Source organism: Rhamphochromis longiceps, linkage group LG19, assembly GCF_057381845.1.
Source record: "Rhamphochromis longiceps isolate RC_006_pf linkage group LG19, R_longiceps_female_GT1.1, whole genome shotgun sequence".
NCBI classification, from domain to species: Eukaryota; Metazoa; Chordata; class Actinopteri; order Cichliformes; family Cichlidae; genus Rhamphochromis; species Rhamphochromis longiceps.
The window spans coordinates 8,970,134-8,980,078 of record NC_140575.1 but is presented as its reverse complement, the minus strand read 5'-3'; positions in this window follow the sequence as shown (position 1 = coordinate 8,980,078).

Sequence of the window (9,945 nt, the reverse complement as noted above, 5' to 3'; positions counted from 1 at the left end):
TTGTGAACCTGGCGAATGGGGGTAGATAGAGGTATTTTAGCTGCTGCCACCTGAGTGTGCATCAGCAGCCAGGAAGCCGTACATTTAGGGTGGTCCAATCCACCATCTCCCAACCGCGTCCTTCTGGCTCTCGTCTTTATGTGGTCCTAATTCTAGCTCCCCATCCTGCCTCCCTCCAGCCCCCTTTCCCCCTTCTCTCCACACAGCCTCTCTCACAAAAAGCCCCTCACACGATGAACAAAGTTTCACTGGCCCTCATTTGTTGACTTATCTGGCATGGCAGCAGTTTGCCTTTTGAAAAAAAAGGAGAAAAAAAACTTGTCCGGCTAGTTTTTGGGAGGTGGTGGACTGTTGTCGCTTAGTCGGACACAGAGGAAGACCTTCTGCCGCCTCTTCCATGACTTCAGCAGGTGCAGAGACAAACCTCAATGACATCTTTGTATCGGATGGAAGATTTCGGGTCGTTTTTAATGGCTCTCCTGGCCCAAGCCACGTCCTCCACGTTTGCCTTTGTGGAAACTGAACGTGAGACATTAGCAGTGACAGAACCCAGAGGGGGCAACCATATATCCTCAAGTGACACAGACACCAAAGGTAGTTGATTTTTGGCCTCTGTGGCTGCCTGTCACGCTGCATTTATCACCAACTGCTCTTTACTGGCTGTACTTATTCATGTTGGTTCAGTGCTGCCTCCAAGCCTAGTGTACAATAGAAACTCACAATAAGTCCCTTTTCAGTCCATTAGGCTCCAGGATAAAGCATCTCTGAACTCATTTATCTTACTATTAACCAGGGAAGACCTATTATTGATGTAAAGAAAAAACCCATTACTGAACCATTGTTGGCTTTAAGTTTACTGCATCCCAGATCATCACAGGTAAACATTCAAGCTGTGCAGTCGGGCAGTTGTATGGTGGAAACGGCAACAAAGTGATTTCCGTTGCTGGCAGTTCTTAGAAAAGTACCCCAGATTTATGTCCACTGGGAGTTATCCAGAGCTCTGCATCCACCTCTAACCACATGTTGCTATCAGATGTGACTATTCCATGATGTAATTCTCTCTGTTTGCTTATTTAAATGCAGTTTATCCCCCCCGGTGCTTGGAGTTTGTACATTATTGTGCCCACAAAAACATTTTCATATTTATGGCCAGGGTAAACTTGAAACAAGCCAGTTCATACAAACTATCTATTCACATTTCCGAGTGTTTATAGCTGCAGTTTATAACACCAAATTCAAAGGAAACCTAACAGCCTCCAGCTACAGGAGGGGGCACGATGTGTCGTACGTATGGTGGGAACAGTTCAAACTTCTAAGTGGGGAAAAAGAGGAAGCATGTTCACCCCCTGCTTAATATCTCAGCTGTGTGCACTTAATCATTTGCTATATGAGGTAAGGTTTAGTCAGGTCACAAGTTACTGCGGTTACTGAGATCAGATGATTTGAGGAGGAAGTTAAGATGTTGAACTTTGATCTTTACCAAATGTTTGTTGTCTGTAGGAGTAGGTATCAATGTGCAACGCTCATACATTATTAAAGGTACAGTGTGGAAAATCTCACCACTAGATGTCAGTAGATTGCAGTAATTCTGACTTGATTTGTTCAGGATATCCTGCACTTTTCTATTTTCTTTCTTTCTTTCTGAAGTGGATCTAACATTGCTGGACTCGGACAATTAGCAAATAACATCTCGTACTATGTGAGTATATAATCAAGCTGTTTATCAGAGGGGAAAGTGTGATTTTTAGGACACTTGAGCTAACGTAACCTAGCATGAAGTTAGATCATTAAACTGCAGGAATGTCTTAGAGACATAAAGACCTGGATGACCTCTAATTTTCTGCTTCTAAATTCAGATCAAACTGAGGTTATTGTACTCGGCCCTGAAAATCTTAGTAATATGGTATCTAACCAGATTCTTACTCTGGATGGCATTACCTTGGCCTCCAGTAACACTGTGAGGAATCTTGGAGTGATTTTTGACCAGGACATGTCCTTCAATGCACATATTAAACAAATATGTAGGAATGCTTTCTTCCATTTGTGCAATATGTATAAAATTAGAAATATCCTGTCTCAGAGTGAAGCTGGAAAAACTAGTTCATGCATTTATTACTTCCAGGCTGGACTACTGTAATTCTTTATTATCAGGATGTCCTAAAAACTCCATGAAAAGCCTTCAGCTAATCCAAGATGCTGCAGCAAGAGTACTGACAGGGACTAGAAAGAGAGAGCAGATTTCTCCTGTATTGGCTTCTCTTGATGGCTTCCTGTTAAACCCGGAATTGAATTCAAAATCCTGCTTCTCACATACAAGGTTTTGAATAATCAGGCCCCATCTTATCTTAATGACCTTATAGTACTATATCACCCCCATTAGAGCACTTTTCTCTCGTACTGCAGGCCTACTTATTGCTCCTAGAGTATTTAAAAGTAGAATGGGAGACAGAGCCTTCAGTTTTCAGGCCCCTCTTCTGTGGAACCAGCTTCCAGTTTGGATTTAAGAGACAGACACTATCTCTACTTTTAAGATTAGGCTTAAAAGAAACCCCGACTATTATGACAAGCTACTCTAAATATGTTACAAATTATCTCCACTACATAAAAACATACTTAAGAATAACAAAATTTTTTTTTGTTATTCATTAAATCTTTGTTGTTTAAAACTATTTTGGAGCCGTGGGAGTGGCCATTTTTTTTCTGGCACTATGACATGTATTGGTTGTCGTCAGTATAGGCGCTTTCGTTCAGCTAACCTGTTTTGTTGTTTTGCAGTGTAGCAATGGTGTTAATTAACTTGCCTATTAGTAACCTGGTTACGACTTAGTAGACCAGCACTATACTGGTCATGGAGACTAACAAGGGCTGCCCAAAGAACATCTGGATTAAGACATATGGCTTCAAAGTTTTGGTGCACTGTGTTGCATGGAGAATTGTAATTTTTCATAATTTCACTGTATAATAAAAAATAGAATTCTATTAGTGTTTTTATCATGCGCTTATGCGTTACCATGGGTAGCTGCTGCCATAAAATTGAGCTCTTTACAACAAACACTCTCAGTAGCTGCATAGACACCAGTAGTTTTCCCTCACTCTCGCGTCCTCGTGTGACGGATTGTTTTCATCTTCATCTAAACTAAGTACTGGTTAACTATTTTATCCTCTCCCTCGGTTTGCTCTGGTTCAAACGGGAAAAGTCGAACAGAAGCCATTTCCAGTGCGCTGCTAATTGTGAACCCGATGCGGTGCAACCATGTGACGTCACTACCCAGAGTGCATTGAGAAGAAAATAACAAAGGCGGCCTACTGGTAAATCGGTTTTATATAAAATGTAAAAGGAAAACATTTTGCGTATTTTCTACATATTTTGAGTCTGAAGGTGCAGACATTAATTCAAATTTCCCTCCAGAGCCCGTGAACACCTATGAGCTCTGTGTTCAAGATGGCAGGACAACATGGCAACTTCCAACAATCTGTTCCTGTGTATTTTTCATGAATTCATTCTAAGTTTATGAGAATGTTTTCTATTAGCTTGTAAACGTCACTTACATTTCACTGACAGCAGCCCAAACCACTGTGGCTAAAATTAAAAGGCAAAGAGCTCTGGAGAGTGTAAAGAAAAGTGAACAAATGTACTATAAAGTGCATTTCTTAGCTAAATTAACTGTGAAAAAAATATTTATTCATGATCAAATATCGATTTATCGGCCCTGGATTAGACGGATGGATCAATGAATGGATACCATCTAATTAGTGATCATGTTTGAGGCTGTGACTCACCATCTCTCTGTAATCATGCATATTATTGGCATGTCTTTTCTATCATTCACAGAGTGAAAATGCTGCACATTTGTTATGCATGGTGATTCTGAGCCTCACGATCAGCCACCATTAACCGTTCCATCAGACTCCCAAAGCGTGGACGGTGTGAGGCTTTATTATTGCTGGATTCTGTCCCATGACCAGAGTGTTTGCAGACTGCAGTGGATTTCATGGAGCTCACAAACGGTGACCTCAAACAATGTGGGGTTCTGTAGTAGGGTTGCCAACCGTCCCTTAAAAAACGGAATCGTCCCGTATTTAGAAACAAAAGTACACGTCCCGTATTGAGCTAATAAGGGACGCACTTTGTCCCGTAATACAGTGAGAATCAAAAGTAGTCTATAACTTTTAATGGAATTAACACTTTGTTTGAAAACATAATTCCCAGCCCCTCTCCTGCTTTGTGACCAATGAGCTGACAGCACACTTATGACAATTCGAGTATGACAAGTCAGATTACCGCTCATCTCATTGGTTGAGGAAAGGTCGCTTACGGAGAAAATACCGGAAGACAACCGATGACCACAACAACAAGCATGGCCAACAGGGAAACAAACGCCGACACTGCGGTGCAAGTCTCGGACGGCACACTGTGCGTCCATAAAATGAAGGTTATAACAGAAAATCTGTCGCTCGCTCTCTCTGTCTTTCACTCACACACACACACCACCACATCAACTTTGCTAAATTGCTAATGAAAAACATTGATCAGGCAGCTGTGATTAAGCAGCATGTAGATCCAACTATTTTCACGGTTGTTGTGGTCGTGATAATTTTGTGATGCCACATCGAAAAGGCTCGGATGAGCTTTCCAAAGTTCTACAAGTTGTGCCTCCATCGCTTGTGTCCAGATCACACGCTGCACAGCTGTGCTGCTCCATCTTTTTCACCGACGTTTACGTGTTTGCGCGTGAGCAGCTGCGGTGACACCCTCACGAGCGATTGATGATCGGGAGCTGGTCGTGAGGTGTTAATCGCTTCTCGTTACCCCACGTATACTACACGATGCACGATGAAGGCCAAAATCGGGCTGATCACCAAATCGGTCGCACGACTCAAAAATCGGCTCAAAATGGGCCAAAAATCGCACAGTGTAAGCCCAGCATTAGAGCAGCAATGTTTGTTCGCTCAGAGAAAGAAAAAAAAAGGCTGCAAAAGTACAGGGAGGAATGGGAAAAGGAAAACACCTGGCTGGAAAAGTGCACTATAAAGCGCACTGCACTGTGTGCTGGCGCACTTTTTCCATAGGCATGCTTCTAGTGGTGGGCACATGAAGAACATGAGGGGCGTGAAAGCTCGGGGAACCCTTTACCAATTTTTTGTCCGCCAGGCCACGGCAGAAGCAGATATGGTATGTAAACACTGGTTTGTTTTTTTTAAACCCTCTGGTTAAGGTTAATATGGGCATGTGCAGTGAATATCAGGGCTATGTGGCCAGAAGTGTGATAATATAACTTATTTTGTGTAATAAACAACTGCAAGGATAGATGATTACAACAAATAGATGACTAATACATAAAAGTAATACATAGATGAATAATGATGATGAGTTAAGATGCGTAATCATGGGAACAAGTGGGTTTACAAACAGGAGCAGCTGATTAGCTTTAGAAAAGCTGAAATAATACCTCAACTGAAGCCAACTGTACTAAATGCACTAAATGTGCACAGTTACAAGAATATTTTTCGTTCTATTGCTTTCTATTAATTTATATAATTTTAAGTTAAGCAGGACAGAGTTCTTTTAAAGAAAGATTTACTTATATTCTCAAAAGTTAAGCATGACAGGCTTCTGTTTAAGAAAGAGACCTGTTTTACTGTGTTAATGTTGTCATTGTGAGCTAAAAATAAATGGCTAAATGATCATTTGTTTCCCATATGGTCATATCACAAAGAATATGCATCTGCTTAAATCAAGTTCAAGTCAAATGGTTAAAAAATAATTTCACACACAAAAAAAAGAGCTACCACACTGGGAAGGGTGAAGACAACTGGGTTGCCCGGCCCTGGCCACGAGGTGTCCCTTATTTATTTTTCAGGGAGTTGGCAACCCTATTCTGTAGTGATTCTGGGGCCTAAGCAAGCCCAGCTGCACCCACCTGCTAATCCGATTGTTCAGTCTGACGTCACTAGCCGTGTCTGGGCCTAAACTCCGCTGCAGGTCCATATATCAAACTATCACTATGGCATTACTGAGAGTTGAAAAACTGTCTAAAGTCTTTCATCTTTAATAAAATGATCAGCGTTCTCCTCTACCAGGTGTAACAATTGAGTTTAACATCCAGGCATCCATGAAAGCGGAATTTATGACATTTAACGGAGTTAGAAGTTAGCAGGGAGTTAGCTCGCTAGCTTCTATCTAAATACAATATAGCATGTCCTGACTGCGGGGTTTTGGAAACAAATTAAAACGTACAGCTCTGCTATCACTTCCAGCATAAATGAAGACAGAAAACTAAACAGCAGTGACGTTTGTAGGGTTACTGAAGTTTGGCTAGCTGGTATATAATGATGTGCTACGTGACCGCTAGCGACACAGCTATGTTAGTGTGGCGCCCTGAGTATTTTGAGCATTAAGAACAAGTCTCAGATGTGTTCCTTATGTGTTCGTGCCCACCCCCCATCATCATTTTTTTGCTATTTGTTGTGACAATAATTTGCATCATAACACAGAGCGAAAAGCTCATTTGCTCCCACCTGATGTGATGTGAGGGCGGTATTTAGTTTCGCCAGTAGGTGGCAGTGGCGGCTCAGCCAAACGGGTAACTGGCAAAATAATCCTTCACAAAAGTAACGCAGGCCAGTTATTACAATGGAAGCCGCCAGTAACACTGAATTGTTTTGCTGTGTTTCAGGTGAGAGCAATATACGAGAACTACATACATTTATGTAAAGTTGATGCTTATTTAACATGTTTGGAGTGTAATTCTTGTTTATATGGTGTTTAATGTGAGCGAATAAGGGAGTTGTTTCACGTTATCTGTGGGTAATCCTAGTAACATTTGTGCGCTAGCTAAGTCATGTTAGCCTCCTGCATTAATCTCTGTAACGTGTTGTTCCATCAGTAAGGTGAAAGGAAACTGTTAGCGGGTTTCAGTTAAAGTTATAGGAAATAGACCAGCCAGTACATGTTATGTTGTCTATTGTGTACTGGTCATTTTCTCTGTGTGTTAAGGGCTGATTAATACGTGGCCATTACACGTAATGCCACAAAAGTAACGCAGGCCAGTTATTACAATGGAAGCCGCCAGTAACACTGAATTGTTTTGCTGTGTTTCAGCGCAATAAATCTTCATGTGCACCTGAATGAACCCTGTCGTCCTTCAGTGTGTAACATAATTTGGCGAACCAGCCAGGAGCAGATTTCCTGCTCCAGACAAGAACCTAGAACACGTTAAATCAACATCTGGTAAAGATGGAACAACTACAGGATGAGATCAGCACAGCCTTGTGGACACTTGGGAAACCCGAACTCACCAAGGTATGCCAGCATCTTAAGTGCAGCGAACCAGCAGGGGTGGGTTTTAAAGGACAGTCCCGACGTGCTCTGATTCGGCTGGCAGAAAGTACTCTGGACGAGATTGAAAAAACAGAGGAATCTGAAGTGTTTCAGCAGTTCATCCGTGATCTCCAGTCATTCATACAGTCATTACAAGAACATCCTGTAGCTGAAGTGAAGATACAACGAGCAGAGCTCAGTGAGATAGAAAAACTGAAACAAGAGTACAGTCAGCTCCAACAAGCTCAAGCAGAAGCACGACGTGTTCTGGAAGAAAAAATTGAAGCGTTGGGGACCGAGTTTAGAGGTGCAGCTGGGATAAGTGAAAAACAAGTAAGTCAGCTTGCACCCTTTACTACACCAGAAGTGACTCTGAGAAAAGACTTTCGGATCTGGGGTCAGATCGGGGAAGCAGGACAAAAAGACAAGTTATCTTTCACTAGCTTGACCAACCAAATTGATTCCGGGCTTAAGAAAGGCTACTCAGAGACTGAAATCATTGAAGCTGTGATTAAGGCAGTAAGCCCTGGCCTTCACCTTCGAGACTTGCTGGAAGTGAAGCGTGACCTCACACTTCCCACACTAAGAACTATATTACGGGGACATTACAAAGTAGACTCGTCAGCTGACCTGCTTCATCAACTCATGAGCATATCTCAAGACCCCAAAGAATCTGCTCAGTGCTTTCTGTTCAGGGCAATAGAACTCAGAGAGAAATTGCTCTGGAAGTCTGGTGATGACGATGAAGGGGAGCAGTTCAGCCCAGACTTAATTCAGCGCAAGTTCCTGCGCTCATTAGAGACTGGCCTCCTCAGTGAAGCCGTGAAGTTTCAGTTAAAGCCTTATCTTAGCAACTACCAAGTAACAGATGAGGTTCTAATTGAGAAGATAAATGAAGCAGCCAGCCTTGAATTAGAGCGACAAAATAAACTGAGGAGAAATACTACAGTAAAAACACCAAGGATAAATGAGGTACACACAGAGTCACAGCACAACCACACTCAGCCACCTTTGAACAGTGAACCAGACAGAAAGGATGAAACCCAGACAAAGGGGGGTGAAGGAGGTGCCACAAAGAAAAAGCAAGGACAGAATAAGGGCCTGGATTCAGAGACAGCTAAGCTGATTGAAGGCCTGAAAGCTGATGTGCTTGAAGTAAAGAAAATGTTTAATGAGACTTTGGAAGCAACAAAAGTAAGGTCAAGTATGGACAGTCGGTTCTCTCCTACAACAAGACGTGCTAGAGGTTGCCAAATGTGCAGAGAGGCTCAGCTTGGTGATCTGTGTAGACACTGCTATCGCTGTGGTCAGGAGGGTCACCTTTCCCGAGGGTGCAGGCAGGCTAGGATCACCCAGGGAAACGGGAGGGGGCTACTGAGCCGGGACCCACAGTAGCCCACTCATCACCCAGGTCCCAGGTAAATCCTGTCTATGGGCAAGACACCCCGCATCAACAAGCACCACAAAATGACTTCACACGCACTGAAACTGGCCCCAAAGAGCCAAACAGCTACAAATTGACAAGTGACACATCTAATGGTTATATACCCTCACAACGGCAAACCAAGCTCATCAGTCTCATTGGGAAAAGATGCACAGTTCAGTGCCACCTAGATAAGGTACCAGTAGAGGCCCTGTGGGACACTGGAGCTCAGGCAAGTCTGATTAACAATGAATGGCGAGAACAACACCTACCACACAGCACTGTCAGGCCACTTGCTGAGCTGTTGGGAACAGAACCTCTAGTGGCTTTAGCAGCTAATGGTAGTGAAATCCCATATGATGGGTGGGTAGAGACAGAATTCTATTTGGACTGTAACCCTGAAAATTGTCTTCTAGTCCCAATGCTTGTATCCAGTGACCCCAATGTTGCACAACTGCCCATTATTGGATTTAATGTAATAGAGGAAGTTGTGAGTAAATGGGGCAAGCGACAACCAAGCTCACGCAACGTTCGGAAAATCAGCCAAATCCTTTCAGTATCAGTACACACTGCTAAATCAGTACTAAAACTATTGCAGTCACCAGACCAAAACCAAAGTGTGGGCACAGTATTGGCAGGAAAGAGGGGACTATGTCTCGCTGCTGAACAGATTACCACCACATATGTCCGTGCACACATTGGAGCCCAGTTTTCAGGACAGAGTCTGTTATTTGTCCCGAATGAACCATCACAGTTGCCTGAGGGTCTTGTCATCCAAGAGGGACTGGTCACCATAATGGAGGGCAGGTCAGTGTACATCCCAGTCGCGATAGCTAATACCAACAAGCGGGATGTCAACTTAATCCCTCACACTGTTCTGGGACATCTGGAAGAAATAAAAGCAGTGTACCCCATCACCCCTGAAAAGACACAAGACTCAGTGGAGCAGATTTCATCACAGCCTCCTATACAGGTGAATGAGGTTATGAACACACCCTCCTCCAGCCATAAGCCACCTCAGTGGGACCCTCCAGTTAAGTTGGACCATCTCAGTGAAAATGAACAACAAACGGTGAGACAGCTGTTAAGAGAGGAATGTCATGCTTTTGCTTATGATGATAAAGATGTTGGGTGCATCCCCAGTTTAAACATGCACATCACATTGCATGACACAACACCTGTTCGAAAAACCTACATATCT